This window comes from Pelophylax lessonae (assembly GCF_965119305.1).
Source record: "Pelophylax lessonae genome assembly, chromosome: 3".
Classification (NCBI taxonomy): Eukaryota; Metazoa; Chordata; class Amphibia; order Anura; family Ranidae; genus Pelophylax; species Pelophylax lessonae.
In genome coordinates, this window is record NC_138770.1 from 197,009,279 (window position 1) to 197,029,524 (window position 20,246).

At 50.1% G+C, this 20,246-nt stretch overlaps 1 protein-coding gene across 1 annotated transcript in view; it reads left to right on the forward strand.

Moving 5' to 3' along the window:
* The window catches only part of GIGYF2 (GRB10 interacting GYF protein 2), a 615,584-nt gene that overhangs the window by 190,601 nt on the left and 404,737 nt on the right, over window positions 1–20,246 (forward strand). The window lies entirely within an intron of this gene.

Genomic DNA, 20,246 nt, shown 5'->3' on the forward strand with positions numbered 1-20,246 from the left:
TCGCGGTGATTAATCGTCGCTTGATATGGTTAAAGAGCTGGTCGGCTGACCAGACTTCGAGAAAAACGGTGGCTGACATCCCCTATGCGGGGTCACGCCTGTTTGGGGAATCCCTGGATGAATTGGTTAAAAGGGGTCACTGGGGGCAAGAGCACTCTGCTGCCCCAGAATCGGGGCCCCTCCTTTAAACCTAATCGGGGGTCCTTTCATGCCTTCAAGGCACAGAACAAGGGGAAACCCTTCAAGGGCCAGGGTGGCTAGAGAAAGCCCTGGGCGGGCAAGCCAAAATCCGGCCAGTCTGATGCGGCGGCCCAGTCCGCCTCTGCCTGATGGGACGCCCTCACCCGTTTCAGGGGTGGGGGGACGTTTGCGTGGTTTCCTCCAACCTTGGCTGCTCCGAATTCCGGACAGATGGGTTCAGGAAATCATTCGATCGGGTTACAAGATCGAATTCCTTTTGCGGCCGGCACACAGATTCTTTCCCTCATCCTTATTTGACCCCAGGGCGGTTACAGGACCTGCATCAGGCGGTGCAAGATCTCCTCGCCCAGGGAGTGATCGTCCCGGTGCCTCATCGGGACAGGTTTCTGGGGTTTTACTCAAATCTGTTTACCGTGCCCAGAAAGGAGGGCAAGGTGCGTCCGATTCTGGACTTAAAAGCTCTGAACCGCTTTCTACGCGTTCGGAAGTTCCGCATGGAATCGCTCCGCTCGGTGGTAGCCTCCCTGAGTCCAGGCGAGTTCCTGGCCTTTATCGACCTGAAAGATCCGTATATGCACATCCCCATTTTCGAGGGTTATCGGAGGTACCTCAGATTCGCTATCGCCGAGGAACATTATCAGTTTGTGGCGTTACCTGTGGGTCTCGCTTCGGCTCCGAGTGTTTACCAAAGTGCTGGCTCCAGTTCTAGGCCTGTTGCGGGCTCAGGGCATTGCGGTCTTGGGATATCTGGATGATCTCCTGTTAAGGTCGAGTGCCAGCCAGAGCCTGCTGCGCGATCTGTCCACTACGGTGCAGACGTTTCAGGAGTACGGATGGACCATCAACGTACAGAAGTCGACTTTGTCTCCTTCGGTTCGTCTCCCATATTTGGGAATGATTCTGGACTCTGCTCAAGCGAAGGTGTTTCTGCTGGAGGACAAGCTCCGGACCCTACAGAACGAGGTCAGAGCCCTCCGGGACAACGAATCCTCGTCACTCAGGACCTGTATGTGGGCCCTGGGGTTGATGTTGTCAGCCTTCGAGGCGATACCGTTCGCACAGTTTTACACAAGGTCTCTCCAAGCAGAGATCCTGCACAGATGGGACAGACTCCCACAGTCCTTGGATCTGAGAGTGTCTCTGTGTCACCAAACCAGAGTGGATCTTCTGTGGTGGCTTCAGTCCCCGGCGGTGGCGGATGGAAAATCCTTCCGGCCGCTGCTGTGGACAGTACTTACCATGGATGCCAGCCTGTCGGGCTGGGGTGGAGTCCTGGGCAACCTGTCTGCCCAGGGCACTTGGTCGGTGGAGGAATCCTCCCTCCCCATAAACATATTGGTATTGAGAGCGATCAGGCTGTGCCTACTCCATTGGTCGGACCATCTTCAGGGCCGCCCTGTATGGGTGCAGACGGACAATGCCACTGCGGTGGCCTACATCAATCGCCAAGGGGGCACCAAGAGTGCCTGGGCGGCCCAGGAAGTGGCCAGTATTCTGTCTTGGTCCGAGACTCATGTCCCGGCAATATCGGAAGTTCACATTCCAGGTGTAGAGAATTGGCAGGCCGATAACCTGAGCCGCCATACCCTGGAGGAATGGTCCCTGCACCCGGTGGTGTTTCAAATGCCGTGTGCGAAATGGGGATCCCCGGATCTGGATCTGTTCGCGCCTCGGCTAAACCACAAGGTGGAAAGGTTCGTGGCAAGAACGCGCGATCCTCCTCCAGACGGCTTGGATGCGTTGGTAGTGCCTTGGCATCAGTATCATCTGATGTATGCCTTTCCTCCGATTCAGTTGTTGTCCAGGTTCCTTCACAGGTTGGCCTCGGAACCAATATTGGTGATTCTGGTGGCGCCGGACTGGCAACGCCGGTCCTGGTACGCGGACATCGTTCACCTGGCCGTCGAGTCTCCATGCGGGAAGATCTGTCTCCGGGACCGATCTTCCATCCTGCTTTACAGTCGCTGGCTTTAACGGCATGGCTGTTGAAAGCCAGGTCCTGAGGGACAGGGGTCTCCTCAGAGGTCATTCCTACCTTAATTAAGGCTAGAAAAGCATCATCTGGTAAGATTTATTACCGCACATGGAAAGCTTATTTTGCCTGGTGTGAGTCCAGGGGCTTCTCTCCTCGTTCATACTCGGTGGCGAGACTGCTGGCTTTCCTTCAGACTTGTGTGGACCAGCGCCTTGCATTGGCCACGATTAAGGGCCAGGTCTCTGCACTGGCTGTCCTTTTCCAGTGCCCCGTGGCGTCTGATTCTTTGATTCGCACCTTCATTCAGGGTGTGCGTCACTTGGTCCCTCCTCCGAAGGGAACCCTTACCTCCATGGGACTTGAAATTGGTCCTGTCCGTATTGCAACGTTCCCCGTTTGAAAACATCAGGGAAATCTCGTTTACCTCTGCTGTCTAGAAAGGTTGCCTTTCTTGTGGCAATCACTTCTGCTTGCAGAGTGTCGGAGTTGGCAGCCTTGTCTTGCCGCTCCCCTTACCTGGTGGTTCATAGGGATAAGGTGGTTTTGCGAGCTAACACGTCCTTTCTTCCAAAGGTGGTTTCTGATTTTCACCTTAATGAGGATATTGTTTTGCCTTTGCTCTGTGCGAAGCCTAAGCATCCTAAGGAGGTTGCTTTGCATTCCTTGGATGTTGTCAGGGCGATCAGGGTTTACCTGTCGTCGACTGAATCCTTTTGGAAATCGGATTCTCTGTCCTTCCTGAGGGACCTCGGAAGGGTATGGCTGCGTCTGCGGCGACCATTTCAAAATGGATCAGACAGACAATTGTACAGGCCTATTCGTTGAAGGAACGGGTACCTCCGTTACCGGTCAAGGCGCACTCTACTAGAGAGGTGAGTACGTCCTGGGCTTTCCGACATCAGGCTTCGGTGGCCCAAGTGTGTAAGGCTGCGACTTGGTCGTCAGTACACATCTTTTCAAAATTTTACAAAATTGATGTTCTGGCATCGGCGGATGCCTCCTTTGGCCGCAAAGTTCTCTGTGCGGCTGTACCGTAAGGGAACCCTGGTTTTATTTTGGGTCCCTGGCTTTTGGGGTTGTTTACCCCCTTGGTTATTTGCTTTCCTGGGTTGTTGCTCCTGTTGAGCCTTTTTTTTTTTTTTTGTTACCCAGAGGGTTACCTTTCTGTTCACGTAAGGTTCATTTCTCTGTTGTGGGTACTGCATTGCCTTTCTGACGGTTGCGATTCCCACCCCTCATGTCTACACTGCTTTGGGACATCCCAATTGGTGAAGACTGTATGAGTGGGTGGCGACTGTAGGAGGATGTAAGAGAAAACTGAATTTTTGTAAAATCTTACCGTAAAATTCCTTTCTCTGAGTCCTCCGACAGTCGCCGCCCCGTCCCTCTATTGGGGTTCTTATACACTTAACTGCTTGCTACCAAACTGAGTTGGGATGGCTGATTGCAGTTGGGTATTGGACCAGTGGGACAGCCCCCATGGGTGTGTCTATGTAAATGCTTTGTTTTTTAACAAGTCTTATGCCTAGTTACTCCTGTGGAGATGAAGTCAATACCCCATTGGTGAAGACTGTCGGAGGACTCAGAGAAAGGAATTTTACGGTAAGATTTTACAAAAATTCAGTTTTTTCCTAGATTTTCAATGCTGCCACCTGGTTTTCTGTTAACATGTTCTTTAAGTTCTACCATTTTCAGGCTCCATGTGATTCCAGCCTTGGGCAGAAGTCCTTTGAGCCGCAGGCAGTCCCAGTTTTATGGCCCTGCTATCATGTTTGTGCTGTTGCCCATACTTGCTTTTGGTCATCTCAAAGGTGAATGACTGTGTCCCACAGGAGAGAAAATTGAATTTTTGTTTTCACTGTAAAGTCTTTTTCTTTGAGTCCTTTTAGGGATTACAGGTGCCACACATCTATATTCATGATCATATTCTTGGAACCGCTTTCTATAAAACTGGGGGTTGCTGGTAGTAGGAGAAATGTTCTGGGCTGGTTTAGTTCTGTGTTTTCTGTATTTTGCCAGTGTCCAGTTCTTCTGTAGGCAGCAGTATCACCCAAAGGTAAAAAAAAAAAAATCTACCTGAATTTCAAGAATAAGGATTTTACAGTGAGTACAACAAACCTAGTTTCTCTTTAGTTCGAACACAGCGCTCCATAACTCGTAACTAGTGGGTTATATTGCCTCTTCCTTATGTAGCACTAGGCAGAACAAAACACATCTGGCTATGCCTGTGTGCTGTCCTCAGCTTGGTATATATCCCCCCCCCCTCTGCTCTAGGTAATCAGTTTTAATCTGTCTAGTCAGGACCTAGGCTGGGATCTCTGGTCTTAGCAATTTTTTTTCTCCTTTCTTGCATCTTTTTTTGTTTTTTCTCTCGATCTACAATCAACTGCCGGGTTTAGCGACGGGCTGGATAATCTGGATCCAGTGGTCAGTCCAGCCAGCGAGAGCGTGCAGACTGCAGCTACGTGCTAGGTTGGCCGAGACATAGCCTCGTGGACCGAGGCTGGCCCGCAAGTTAAGCATCTCGCAGGGTTCTATACGACTGAGCTTGGGTCTGTGTCGCAGAGGTCCCTTGGCCAACAGCTCCCCTACTTTGGTGGCAAGGATTCTGTCTTGAGTTTTACCTTTACCGTGGAAGGTGCTCAGTCTGTCCCCTCTAATTCTGAGCCTGATGCCGCTGTGGACGTGGCCCATTCCTCGATGGTTGCAGCAGCGAATTAAAAAGTGCGGCTGATGTAGCCACGAATGTGGCTGTGTCATTTGGCACCTGTAACTTACCTCGCACTCTAAAGGTATTTTCTTATGAGCCTTATCTTGACAGGTTTCTGTATGGAATGGGAACAATCAAAATTACCCTTTGTGGACCCCAAATGTTTTCCTGTGCGTTACCCTTTTGAAGAGTCCCTTTTTAAAAAAAAAAAAAGGGGACTAGTTCACCAGTGGTGAACCCACTTGTTTCCAGGTTGAACAAAGCTGCCATGCTCCCAGTGGAGGAATCCCTGTCTTTTAAGGAATGACCCGGTTGACAGGAGAGCTGAGGCTGTGGCATGCAGCATGTGTACTATGGCTTATTCCTCATTGCAGCCAGTCTTTGTCTCAGACCCTAACTTAATGGGCCAAGCTTTTGTGCCAGGGCCTTGGGGGTGAGCAGGTCCCCGCTGCTTATGTTGATTTAGCGACCCAGTTGGCCCATGAGCTGGAGTTTGTGATGCAGCTTTGGATACTGCTCCTGTGCTGTCCAAACTTTTGTTTCAGCGGTGGTGATTAGGCATGTGCTGTGGCTTAAAAAGTGGTCCGCAGACCAAGCCTCTAAAAAAGCGCTCATTGATCTGCCCTTTCAAGGCAATCGCCTGTTTGGGGCTACCCTGGATGACATCATTAAGGGTTTCACGGGAGAGAAGAGTGCCTTCCTTTAATAGACTAGGAAAGGGAAGGAGCCTCTTCGTAGACGTGGACCCTCCTTCTCAGCATATAGAAAATAATTTTCTCTGTTGCTCATTGACAGACGTAGTCCTCTTTGATTAATATCAAATTGGGTTATACTGCCCTCTACAGGAGTAGGACACTAGGCAGAAGAAAACGTTCTGGCCCCACCTTAGGGGCAGTCCCAGAGGGTATATCCTCTTCCTCTCTGCTACAGGAAATCATTTTTTTTCTGTCTAGTCAGGAGTAAGGACCTAAGTTCCTTGCTGGGATCTTTGGTCCTGGCAAGATTTTTTTTAGAACATTTTTTTTCTTTTTTAGGTAGCTTTTTTTCTCCAGTTTTTCTGTGAGATCTTCAAGCAAATCACGCCGGATCTGGGCGACGGGCTGGATGTTGAGATCCAGTGGTCAACCCAGCCGGCCTACGAGCGCGTGCAGGCCATAGCTCCGCGCTGGGTCGGCCGCGACACATTCAAGTAAGTATGCTGGAGCCGGGCGACGGGCTGGATGTTGAGATCCAGTGGTCACCCCGGTTCAGCCTACGAGCGTGTGCAGGCCATAGCTCCGCGCTGGGTCGGCCGCGACATAGTCCCACTGGACAGGTACTGACCCTGCGAGTTAAAGGTCTCGCTTGGACTCCAATAACCAGCAGAGTCACGGCGTCCGTATTGGTCGACAGCCCCCCACCTCGGTGGAGAGGGGTTCTGTTGAGAGGGTGCCCGTCAGTTCCGGTATGGTGAGTAGATGTTCCCACTTCCCCCCTGTGGTTTTTTTGGGCATACGGGCCCCTCTGTGTATGGTCGGACCTTTTTTGACATTAAGGTTCCCCCTCTAGCCTATGACATGTTCACAAATCTCCCTGTGATAGTGTGATTTTGTTTGGGAGCTGACGTTCCAGCAGGCTTAGTTTGGGAGCTGACACTCCAGCAGGCTTGGTTTGGGAGCTGACACTCCAGCAGCCTTGGTTTCTCCAGCAGGCTTGGTTTGGGAGCGGACACTCCAGCAGGCTTGGTTTGGGAGCTGACACTCCAGCAGCCTTGGTTTCTCCAGCAGGCTTGGTTTGGGAGCTGACACTCCAGCAGGCTTGGTTTGGGAGCTGACACTCCAGCAGCCTTGGTTCTCCAGGAAGCCTGGTTCGGCTGACTATTTTGAAACATAAAGATACTGGCATTTAGGTAAGGGGCAAGCACCTACCTTATACAGAGGCTATCGCCATCCTCCCGCAGGCCGCACTTGCAGGCCGCCGCCAGCCTTTCATAGCCGTTCGCAGGCCGCTGCAATCCTCCGGAGGAGCCACACAAAGATCGGCAGTCCGCCGCCATCTTGCTGTAGACCGCACGTCGCAGACTGCATTGTCTACACAGGCCGCCCGCAGGTCACGCAGGCCGCCATTTTGCCGTAGCCTGGTGTCTCCTGCATGGGGGCGGCCATGTTTGATGTACCCAGCTACCTCGAGGAGTAGCTGGGAGCGCCGGAAGGCGTGTAAAGGGGGCGGAGCCAATTCCTTTTACCCGGGAAAGCTAGCACAGGACTTCCTAGTCTGCATAGGACAACGCTGACAGCAGTTTGATAGAAACTTCTCTGCATCAGGTGGTGAGCCCTTGGGGTCTCTCTCTCTGTGGGGGTCCAAAGCAGGTACGCAGAGGGGCGCTATTGCGCTGGGGGATTACAGATAAAAAAAAAAAGGGTATTTTTATTTTTCAAATTTTTTTCTGGCAAAGTGTCCTGGATTAGCATGGACACTGCCACACATGTATCTCCACCTGATCCCCTCGAGGTGGCTGCAGGACCCTCCAGTTCCCCACTTACTATTGAAGCATTATCAGCGGTTTTGGAGTCTTTTGTATCCCGGGTGGAAGTGGCCTGTCAGGGACAGGGTGCAAGGAAGCGACCCCCGCCTACCCCTATTTCATCTGAAACTTCAGATTCAGAGTCTGAGCCTGTCACTGCAGGTGCAGGTCCCTCATCTGGGGCTGGTGTCTCGGGTACTGTCTCCTCAGACAGTGAGGGGGATGTTTCGGCATCCACCATAGCCCAAGAGGAAGCGTTGGTAAACGCACTAATTGTATCTGTCCGGGAAAACTTAAGACTTGAGGTTACACCGTCGGAAGTAGCTGAGACTGAGATCCCTTTTGGTACTAATAAACGGACCAAAATGGCGAAGTATTTCCCTTGCCCAAATGTTTTGGTAATATAATTAAGGAAGAATGGGGTCATCCAAAACGAACCCCTGCTATTTCCAAACGCATATTAGGCGTTATCCGTTCGAGGAAATGGACAGTACCACCTGTGGTGGATTCACCAATTTCCAGATTGATCAAAGCTACGGTTATCCCATTGGAGGACGCTCCGTCATTAAGGATCCAGGGGATCGTAAGGTGGAAGCTGTGTCTCGCGCCATCTTTTCCCTGATTGGGTCAGCTTTTAGACCAGTGATTGCAATTGGTTTGGTTTCACAAACATTGACAGAATGGACCAAGTTGTTACGCCGGGACTTAGAGGGGAGAAGCATCCCCCAGGCGGTATCAGATCTGCTGGAACAGATGATACAAGGGCTACAGTTTGTCTGTGACGCTGCTCTAGACGCCACTCCATTGTTGGGGTGGGCTTCAATTTCAGCAGTGGTCCTACACTGTGGCTAAAGTGTTGGTCGGCGGACCAAGGTTCCAAAAGAGCTTTGGCTAATCTCCCCTTTCAGGGGGAGCGCCTATTTAGGGCCAACTTAGATGAGATTATCAAGGATCTCACTGGAGGCAAGAGCACTTTTTTGCCACAAAGTACTAAGGGTAAAGGACCTCGTCAGAGACGGGGGCTTTCCGTTTCTGCTCATAAGAAATTTTTTCGCCCCGTGGGCGATAAAGCAAAGCCCTCCAAAACTCCTTCAGGAGATTTCAAGGGGCGCTGGTCGGGCAAACAAAAGTCCGGCTCTGCCAGACCTGAAGATAAGACTATTAAAGCCTGAAGGTGCGCCCCCACCCATACCTGGGGTGGGGGGACGTCTTCGCCGGTTTCCGGATCCATGGCTTTCCAGAATCCCGGCCTAGTGGGTTTGCGAAGTCATACGGTCAGGTTACAAGATCGAGTTTCAATCACTCCCACCGGTGCGATTCTTCCCTTCCAATATCCGACTATCCCCGGATCGCCTAGAATCTTTGCGGGGGGCAGTAACGGATTTAATGCAACAAGGTGTGGTTTATCCACGTTCCTTGGACAGAGCGTTTTCAGAGGTTCTATTCAAACCTTTTCACAAGACCCAGAAAAGAGGGCAAGGTGCGTCCAATTCTGGACTTAAGAGCACTCAATTTTTTTGTCAAGGTACAAAAATTCAAGATGGAGTCCATTCGCACAGAGCGGCCTCCCTGCATCAGGGGGATTTTCTGGCGTCCATAGACATCAAGGATGCCTATCTTCACATTCCCATTTACGCAGGACATCAGCGTTTCCTGCGTTTTTCCGTAGAAGAGAACCATTATCAGTTTGTGGCGTTTACCCTTTGGTCTCGCCTCGGCTCCCCGGGTCTTCACATAGGTGTTGGCCCCAGTTTTGGCGCTGTTGCGACAACGAGGCATATCTATTCTAGGTTACCTAGACAATCTTCTAATCCGTGCGGAGTCTACGCAGACTCTGTTACTAAACTTAGAGATCACCATGATCTCTTTGCAAGAGTTCGGGTGGCTGGTGAACCTGCAGAAGTCATCTCTGGTTCCCACCAGGAGGCTGGAATATCTGGGTCTAATTTTAGACACATCTAGGGCAAAAGTATTTCTTCCGGCGGGGAAACTCCAGAAGATTCAATCGACAATTCAGTTGTTACTATCCGACAACTGGCCTTCTCTTCGGACTTGCATGAGGGTCCTGGGTTTGATGGTGGCTTCCTTCGAGGCAGTACCATTTGCCCAGTCCCATACCCGAATCCTTCAAAAAGAGATTCTTCTCAAATGGAATCGGAATCCAGATTCCCTGGACAATCGGATCCGACTGAGCGAGCGGACCAGGGAGTCTCTGGTCTGGTGGCTTCGGTGTCCGATGCTCAGCCAGGGGAAGTCATTTCTTCCAATATACTGGACGATTGTCACCACGGATGCCAGTCTATCCAGGTGGGGAGGAATTCTCGGTAAATTGTCTACTCAGGGGCTTTGGTCCCTGGAAGAGTCCAGGTTACCGATAAATGTATTGGAACTAAGAGCGATAAGACTTTGTCTGATTCATTGGACCGAGCAGCTCCAGGGCAGCCCGGTGCGGATCCATTTGGACAATGCCACAGCAGTGGCTTACGTCAATCACCAGGGGGGCACCAAGAGTGTCCTGGCGGCCATAGTAGTGGCCAGCATTTTTTGTTGGGCGGAACGGATTGTTCCAGCTCTCTCCGTGGTATTCATTCCGGGGGGTGGAGAATTGGCAGGCAGATTATCTCAGCCGTCAGATTCTGGATCAAGGGGAATGGTCTCTTCATCCAGAGGTATTCCACCAACTGTGCCTTCATTGGGGCACCCCGAATGTGGATCTGTTGGCATCTCGGCTCAACAGGAAAGTGCGGAGGTCTTGTGGCTCGCTCCCGCGATCCTCTAGCAGACGCCGCAGACGCGCTGATCTCCCCGTGGGGGCAGTATCAGCTACTGTATGCCTTCCCCCCTCTCAAGTTGCTGCCGAAGCTTCTTCGCAGGATAGAGGTGGAGGGAATCCCAGTTATCCTGGTAGCTCCGGACTGGCCTAGTCGGGCCTGGTACGCCGACCTGGTCAGGCTGGTCGCAGACGTTCCTTGGCGACTTCCTCTCAGGGAGGATCTGCTGTCGCAGGGACCGATCTTCCATCCTGCTTTACGATCGCTGGCTTTAACGGCCTGGCTATTGAGACCCAGGTGCTGAAGGACAAGGGATTGTCAGCTTCAGTTACTCCTACTCTAGTTAAAGCAAGGAAAGCGACTTCCAGAAAGGGCTATCATCGCACATGGAAGTCTTATATTGCGTGGTGTGAATCTCTTGGGTTCCCTCCACGTTCTTATTCGGTGGCCCGAATATTGGCCTTTCTGCAACAGGGGGTTGAGCAGAAGCTGGCCTTGAGTGCTATCAAGGGTCAGGTTTCAGCATTAGCAATCTTCTTTCAGAAGCTTTTGGCTACTCATTCCTTGGTGAGGAATTTCATCCAGGGGGTGCGACACCTGGCTCCACCAGTGCGCGCACCCTTACCGTCCTGGGATCTTAATTTGGTGCTGTCGGTTCTTCAGAAACCTCCCTTTGAAAATATCAGGGAGATTCCCTTGCTTACTTTATCCCAGAAGGTGGCCTTCTTGGTGGCTATCGCTTCTGCACGTAGGGTGTCAGAACTGGCTGCATTATCCTGTCGTTCCCCATATCTGGTGGTGCATAGGGATAAGGTTGTTCTTCGTCCGAATCCATCCTTCCTAAGGTGGTTTCAGAGTTTCATTTGAATGAGGACATTGTATTGTCTTCCCTGTGTCCTAAGCCCAGTCATCCTCGAGAATTCGCGTTGCATTCCTTGGATGTAGTTCGGGCGATCAGGGTATATTTGAATACTACGGATTCATTTCGTAAGGCGGATTCACTGTTTGTGATCACGGATGGCCCTAAGAAGGGGTTGCCTGTTTCTGCCGCGACCATCTCTAGATGGATCAGACAGACGGTGGTATAGGCTTATTCTATCTAAGGGTCGGGATCCCCCGTTCCCTGTTAAGGCGCACTCTACTTGGGCGCTTAGTGCTTCCTGGGCCTTCCACCATCAGGCGTCAGTGGTTCAGGGTTTAAGGCGACTACTTGGTCGTTGGTTCATACCTTTACAAAGTTGTATAAGGTTGATGTGATGGCATCGTCAGATGCCTCTTTTGGCCGCAAGGTTCCTGCAGGCCACTGTTTGAGGAGACTGTTGGTCTACCTCAAGGGTTTGTTGGGTAGGTCTCATCTTTTTGCTTGATGAGTCCCTTGATGCTTCTGGTTGGCTCCGCTTGGGCCTTCTGGATTTTGATTCCTGTTCCCACCCCTCATTTGTGGCACTGCTTTGGGACGTCCCAATTTGATATTAATCAGAGGACTACGTCTGTCAATGAGCGACAGAGAAAAATTGATTTTTGTAAAATCTTACCATAAAATCCTTTTCTCTTAGCTCATTGACAGACGTAGTACCCGCCCCTCTACTTTTGAGTTGGGTTGGGTTAAATTCTCTGACACTGCTTTGTGACATAACTGATTTCCTGTAGCAGAGAGGAAGAGGATATACCCTCTGGGACTGCCCCTAAGGTGGGGCCAGAACGTTTTCTTCTGCCTAGTGTCCTACTCCTGTAGAGGGCAGTATAACCCAATTTGATATTAATCAAAGAGGACTACGTCTGTCAATGAGCTAAGAGAAAAGGATTTTACGGTAAGATTTTACAAAAATCCATTTTTGTGCTTCTGGCATGGAGAATGAGGGCAATTGATCTGGAAATATGGTCTTCCCAGCCTGGCCTGCGAGCGCGACCCAACTATCAGCTCTGCGCTAGGTTGGCCGTGCCATAGTCCGACTGGACGGGGACTGGCCGGCGAGTGAAACGCCTTGCAGGGTCGCATAGCCCTGCTCACAACAGCAGTCCTGATCAAAGTCGCAGCGTACCTCTGGCCGCAGCACCCCCATTCCAAGATGGCGTAGTGGACTGCTGGGAATGCCGTCCGCATGGTACCATGGTGTGGAGAGTAGTGTCCCCCCCCTTATTGCTGGGGTGGTGGCGGGCCCTCCCTGGGGATGGTAGGCCCCCTCCTGTGTCCTCCCCCCCCCCCCCATGTTATTTCCCCCATCTCCACAGCGGGGTTCCCCCCTGCGTAGGTGCCCCCTCCTTAGCCTCTTTTGGGGGGCACGGGTGCATTTGGGTGGGTGGGGCTTGCCTGGTGTTGGGCCAGGAAATGGTGGGTATGTGCCGCTGTCGGTCCCCCTTTTTTGTGGTGCCTGTACCTTGGTGCTTCTGGGGGGTCCCCTTCTGCAGGATGTCTCTACCTTGGGGTCTCGGGTCCTGTGCAGCGCCACCATTTTGCCATGATTCTGCATTCCCGGCTTCGGTGGCCATGTTTGTGTAGTCCAGCGGCCATGTTTTGGGTTTCCCATAGAGGTCAACAGCAGCCATTTTCTTGTAGTCTGAGTTTGATGATGTGCTGCAGGGGCCTCTAGTGTCAGTGTCAGGGTGTCCTCTTCCATCGCAGTGTAGCAGGCTGTTTGCCGCTCTCCAGCTTTTGTGTGGTCTCTGGGGGTATACGATTCTTCCTCTGCTATACAGTGCCGCGGGTGGATTCTTAGGATGAGGGCCCCCCTTTTTTTTGCAAAAAATCCCCTAAAAAAACAACTTTTTTCTTTTTTGTGCGCAGCTTCGCTTAACCTTTTGTTGGCAATGGAGTTTCTGGAGCACGCATCACCACCTGACCTGCTCCTGGAAGCTGCGGGATCCTTTGGGTTTGTCTGCCCTGGCGGCCTTGACTGCAGTCACTTGTATCCAAGGTAGATATGGCCCTGCAAAAGAGTCCTCGCAAGAAGCGCCCCCCCCCCCCCTCACCTGCATCTTCTGCCACCTCCGAGTCTGAGGTGGATTTGCCCGCCGCGGACGAGAGTCAGCCCTCTGGGTCTGCATCCACGCAACCGGAGTGCTCCAATTGTGGGGATGAGTCATTGTCCTCTGTAGCCGTGCATGAAAAAGCGCTGGTGGAGGCCCTAATTGTGTCAGTGCGGGAAACGTTAAAGTTGGAGGACTCGGCTGATGCTGAGTCGGCGTTGCCGGTGCAGTTCGGCACCCGCAAATCTTTCAAAGAGACTAAGGTGTTCCCCTTTCCTACCCATTTTGACATTAGTCAGTGGGGTTCCCTGATACGCATGGTTGGAATAACGAAGCGTCTGGCTTGGAGATATCCCTTTGAGGAGTCCCTTCTGTTTAGGTTTCTAGGCTAAGTAAGGCCACGCTTTTGCTGGTGGAGGATTCTCCAACCCTAAGGATCCCGTGGACAAGAGAGCTGAGGCTCTAGTCCGGTACCTTTTCACTGTGGCTGGTTCAATTTTGAGGCCGATGTTTGCTATCACCTTGGTACCTCAGACCTTAACAGAATGTGCAAAGATTTTACGCCAGGATCTGGAAGGGAGTCAACACCCTCCTGAGCTTGTGGATCAGTTGATCCAGGGCTTACAGTACATTTGTGATGCATCTTTGGATGCAATCTCCTTGGCCGGCAGGGTATCTGTGACGGTGGTGATTCTGCACCGCATGATATGGTTGAACCACTAGTCGGCCAGCCAGGCTTCTAAAAGGGTGCTGACTGATCTTCACTACTTCACTTCCGCAGGTTGCTAGGGGCAAAGATCCTAGTCGTAAACGTGGTCCTTTCTTCTCGGCTCACAAGTAGCCCTTTTGTCCATGTGGATCGCAGGAAAATGGTTCAGGATCCACCCGTAACTTTGCTGGAGGCTCCAAGAGACCCTGGAATAGTAAGTAAGTAAAAAGCGGGCACTTCTGGTTCTGCAGGCGAGCCTTCCCCAGCTTGAAGGGGGTAACGTCTTCGCCTTTTTCTTGATCCGTGGACCTTACTCATTTAGGACAGGTGGGTCCACGAGTTGGTTCGGTTACGAGATCGAGTTTCGGTCCTTGCCTTCGGCAAGTTTCTTTCCTTCAAACTTTCATCTGTCTCACCATTGGCTACAGGACCTCTACGGGGCAGTGCAGGACCTGTTATTACAAGGAGTTATTGTGCCGCTTCCAGAGTCTAAACTTTTTCAAGGTTTTTATTCAAATCTTTTTACAGTTCCCAGGAAGGCAAGGTTCGTCCGATCTTGGATCTCAAGACTCTGAACCACTTTGTGCGGGTTCAGAAATTTCGGATGGAGTCCATCCGCACGGTAATATCTTTTCTTCATCAAGGGGGGGATGTTTTGACTTCTATTGATCTCAAGGACACTTGCCTTCATATTCCGATATATGTCGGGCATCAGAGTTTTCTTATTTTTGCTGTGGGCGAGGAGCGCTATCTATTTGTGGCATTAACTTTTGGTTTCACCTTGCTACCTGGACGATCTGCTTCTGCTTGCAGAGTCTTCCTCGGCTCTAGAAGCCGACCTGGACATTACTGTGCGAACTCTACAGGAGTTTGGATGGACACTAAATTTTCAGAAATCGGCGTTGACTCCTTCCACAAAGCTGGACTACTTGGGTCTGACACTGAACTCGGCGTCAGCCCGGGTATTTCTTCCTCGGGTGAAATTTCTGAAGCTACAGGATGCGCTTCTGTTTACTCAGTTCCAGACCTCTGCAGATTCTGACCAAATAGAACAAGGATCCGCTGTCTTTGGACATCTTAAACCTTTTGAGTTGGGGGTTTGAGGGAGTCTCTGGTATGGTGGCTCCGCTCCCTGGCACTTCGTCTGGGAAAATCCTTTCTTCCCCTGTATTGGACTGTAATCACCACGTATGCCAGTCTGTCCGGATGGGGGATGTGTCTTGGGAGTGTACTCGGCCCAAGGTGTTTGGACTCGAGAGGAGTCCAGATTGCCGATCAACATCCTGGAAATTCGGGTGATCAGACTTGGTCTTAATGGACGGATCGTCTGCAGGGACGCCCAGTGAGGATACAATCGGACAATGCTACGGCTGTGGCATATGTCAATCATGAAGGGGGCACAAGGAGTGCTCTGCTGGCCCGGTAAGTGGCCGGTATCTTGAGGTGGGCAGAACTATATGTTCCAGCCCTCTCTGCTGAGCACTTTCCTGGGGTAGAGAACTGGCAAGCGGAAATCAGTCGGCAGACGTTGGATCCCGGGAGAATGGTCTCTTCACCCAGAGGTGTTTCATCAACTGTGCCTTCGTGGGGGATCCCCGGTGTGGACCTGCGGGCCTCTTGTCTAAACAGGAAGGTGCAGAAGTTTGTGTCAAGGTCTCAGGATCCTTTGGCTGACGCCGCAGATGCCCTGGTGGCCCCTTGGGGTCGGTATCATCTGATTTACGCCTTTGCTAAAATACAACTTCTGATGAGACTGCTACGCAGAGTCGAGATAAAAGGGATTCCAGTCATTCTGGTGACACAAGACTGGCCTCACTGTTCTTGATTCGCAAGCCCGGTAAGGCTGGTAGAAGACATCCCTTGGAAACTTCCTCTATGGGAAAAACCTCTGTCTTAGAGACCAATCTTCCATCCTACTTTACAGTCGCTGGCTTTAACGGCCTGGCTATTGAAAGCCAGGTGCTGAAGGACAGAGGGCTGTTAAAGTCAGATGATTCCCGCGCTGTTAAAAGCTAGGAAATCTACTTCCAGGAAGGTATATCATCGAGTTTCGAAGGCGTACATTACTTGGTGTGGGCCTGGGGGTGGGGGGGGGGGGGGTTCTCCCCGTTTCTTTTCTGTGTCTCCACTGTTGGAGTATGTACAACTAGGAGTAGATCAACTTTTTGGCTCTGGGCACCATCAAGGGCCAGATTTCAGCTTTGGCCATATTTTTTAAAAAGGCCATTGACGGCAAAGTCCTTGGTTCACACTTTTGTGCAGGGAGTTTGCCATCTGGCTCCTTCGGTGCGATCCCTAGTGCCTCCATGGGATCTCACTCTGGTACTGTCGGTGCTTCTAAAGCCTCCCTTTGAAAATATTTGAGAACTTCCTCTGCTCACTGTCGCAGAAGGTGGCCTTTATAGTCCCTATTCCGCATGTAGGGTGTCAGAGATGGCTGCCTTGTACTGTCGGTCGCCTTACCTGGTAATTCATAGGGACAAAGTGGTGTTGACCCGGTCAGGGGGTTCCTTCCTAAGGTTGTCTGTGGATTTCATTTGCATGAAAATATTGAGCTACCTTCTTTATGTCCTAAGCCGAAACATCCTAAGGAAATTACTTTACATTCCTTGGATGTTAGGGCGATTCTGGTGTACCTGGGGGTGACTGGACCGATTCGGAAATCCAATTCTTTGTTCTTACGGATGGACCTTGTAAGGGGCATGCTCCATCTGCTGCGACCATTTCCAGGTAGATCAGGCAGACAGTGGTGCAGGCCTGTTCTATTAAGGGTCAGGTTCCTCCTTTCCTTTTTAAAGCGCATTCTACGAGGGCGCTTATTGCCTCCTGGGCCTTCCGTCATCAGGCGTTAGTGGGTCGGTTTGCAAGGCGGCTACGTGGTCGTCTGCACACATTCACAAAATTTTAAAATATGGATGTACTTGCATCTTCGGATGCGGCATTTGGCCACAAAGTTTTGCAGGCTGCGGTTGCAGAGGCTTCTGCTTCTTGAGGGTGTAATATTTTTTTCCTGGTGTTGAGCTCCTGTTTTTATCTAGTTGGCTAGGTTTAGCCTTGTTGGGAACTCTCTGTATTGCTGGAATTCTCTGTATTGCTGTGTTTTTTCCCGCCCCTCATGTTGATACTGCTTTGGGACATCCCAATGGTCTGAAGACATGGAGCTGTGTCTGTCTGTGAATGAAAGGCGGCCACCTAGTCACACATGCACACTTTCTCAACATTTTATAAGGTGGATGTGTTTGCATCTGCGGTTACTGCCTTTGGCTGGAAGGTTTTTTCAGGCCACTGTTGGAGAGGATTAATCCTCTTTGAGGTGTGTTTTGTCAGGTGAGCTCCTGTTTTACCTGGTTGGCTATGTTTAGTCTTTTTTCAGAAGTGTTATTGCTGTGTTGTTCCCACCTCTCATGTTGACACTGCTTTGGGACGTCCCAAGGGTCAAGAAGATATAGAGCTGTGTCGGTCAATGAACGAAAGAGAAAACTGGATTTTTGTCTTACAGTAAAATCCTTTTCTCTGAGGTTCACTGAAGGACACAGCACCCGGCCCCTATGTTGGGTCGTTATATGTTGTTCTGACACTGCTTGTTACAAACTGAAGTCCTATAGCAGGAAGTGATGGTATACCCTCTGGGACTGCCTCAAGGGCGTAACCAAAAAGGTTTCCGCCTAGTCCTACTCCTGAAGAGAGAGCAGCATAAGCCCAATGGCCTGAAGACATGGAGCTGTGTCCGTCAGTGAACATAGAAAAGTATTTGTTGGGAGAGGGTGATTATATCAACCCAATTGTGGATAAAAATGTCTGGTACCACATCCTAAGAAGCTATGTGTACAAAAAAATCCTAACTGACTAGATAAAGGACTTTTAACGGTACCTTTTAAAAGCACATGTAGTGCAATTTTAATATACAAAAAAAATTGTTCATTAAAAACATCAGGTAAAACTTGACAATACAAATACTAGACATGAACATATAACTCTGTTTAGGAAATATAAGGTTCCCAAATGGTTTAACTTATCCGTCCACTCTGCAGTTAGGTGATGGATTATATCGCCATAAATTGCATTCTACGCAGGTGCGTTTTTCAGAGCAACAGCCCGCTGCTTCAGGAAATTTGATAGCAAGTTTTTCTATAACAAGATACACCTATACGGGTATTACATACCCTTACATGTGTGATAATGTATGATAAATACCTACTAATTGTGTATAATCTTATAATGAAAATCCCTTGCATGTGTATCCTGTTATAAAAAAAACTCGCTATCAAATAATTTCCTGAAGAAGCTGGCTGTTGCCCCGAGAAATGCACCTGCATCAAATTCATGGCGAGATAATCCAATATCTAACTGCAGCAGGGTAGATTAAATAGGTTCAACCATTTGGGAACCACATATTTCTTAAATGGCGTTCTATGTTCATTTCTGATATCTGTCTAGTATTTGTATTGTCAAGTTTTACCTGATGTTTTTAATGAACAATTTTTTTGTATTTCAATAAAATCGCACTGTTTTTTTAAAGTCCTCTATCTAGTCTGTTAGGATTTTTTGTATACACGTCCGTCAGTGAACCTCAGAGAAAAGGATTTTACGGTAAGACAAAAATCCAGTTTTATTCACTTGGGTTTAGAACCTCTGTCAGGGTCTGTTAGGATTCCTTCCTATGCAGTTGGCAGAACAGAATTTTAAGGAAAATATCCCTAAAGGAGACACTACTTTAAAAACCCAACAGAGGTTCTTGCCCATTCCCCAATTATACAAATAATAAAACATTTGCTAAGTTGGACTTACTGTTTTATTGCCCAGTGATTCACTTGGATATTAATACTCATATGCTGGCAGAACTCAGTTGCTCTTTAAAGTTTTATCAGTAACAATTATTTTAGTTGAAAAAGAAATGAGTCTGATGGAAAATAGCTCTCATATCTTTTAAATCCTCCTTCACTCCATTAGTATTAAATGATTGTCTTGACCAGGAAGTTTGTCTGAAACTGTTAGATCTAGGAACAGGCGATGTCTTTTGAAATGTATGACCAGCTTTCGAGTTCCTTTTCAAAGCTTAATGCCCCGTACACACGTGCAGATTATCTGAAGACTTTTGTCTGTAGTCTTACCAAAACCATATAATATGAGGTCAAACCTAAACACTTTCAATTTGTATGCAATCCGGCAGGCCCTTGCACTACATAGAAAAGGTAAATCTGAAGACAAGTCTTCAGATAATCTGCACGTGTGTAGGGGGCATTAGTTTAGTCAAGAAATCTACCTGTAATGAAGTTTGTCCCACGATGTGAAGGGAGCTGGATCCTGTAGAAATGTAATGTGCTGGGTTCCCAGTCCTCTTCCTGTCGCAAAAATTCTTGCTTTGCAATGGGTGATAGCACCAAGCCTTTTGTGACGTTGCAATAAATAAGCTCCTGAAGAGAAGCTTCCGCCCTTTCCCGTTTACCCTTTCTCTTCCTTCCTCCCTTTCTCTCCCTTCCTCCTGTCCGCCCTTTCTCTCCCTTCCTCCTGTCCGCCCTTTCTCTCCCTTCCTCCTGTCCGCCCTTTCTCTCCCTTTCTCCTGTCCGCCCTTTCTTTCCCTTTCTCCTGTCCGCCCTTTCTCTCCCTTTCTCCTGTCCACCCTTTCTCTCCCTTTCTCCTGTCCGCCCTTTCTCTCCCTTCCTTTCTCCTGTCCGCCCTTTCTCTCCCTTCCTTCCTCCTGTCCTCCCTTTCTCTCCCTTCCTTCCTCCTGTCCGCCCTTTCTCTCCCTTCCTTCCTCCTCTCCGCCCTTTCTCTCTCTCCCTTCCTTCCTCCTCTCCGCCCTTTCTCTCTCTCCCTTCCTTCCTCCTCTCCGCCCTTTCTCTCTCTCCCTTCCTTCCTCCTCTCCACCCTTCCTCTCTCTCCCTTCCTTCCTCCTCTCCACCCTTCCTCTCTCTCCCTTCCTTCCTCCTCTCCGCCCTTTCTCTCTCTCCCTTCCTTCCTCCTCTCCACCCTTCCTCTCTCTCCCTTCCTTCCTCCGGTCCGCCCTTTCTCCTCCCTTCCTTCCTCCGGTCCGCCCTTTCTCCTCCCTTCCTTCCTCCGGTCCGCCCTTTCTCCTCCCTTCCTTCCTCCGGTCCGCCCTTTCTCCTCCCTTCCTTCCTCCGGTCCGCCCTTTCTCCTCCCTTCCTTCCTCCGGTCCGCCCTTTCTCCTCCCTTCCTTCCTCCGGTCCGCCCTTTCTCCTCCCTTCCTTCCTCCGGTCCGCCCTTTCTCCTCCCTTCCTCCGGTCCTCCCCTTCTCCACTGGTAAAATGTTTTGTTTCATACACTGTTTATAACTGCATATAACATGCATACATACACTGCATTTAACATGATCTGTGAAAGGGATGGGGAGGAATCCTGTAATTCATCTGTCTCACCACCATTCACAGAAGCTGTGACACTATATAACC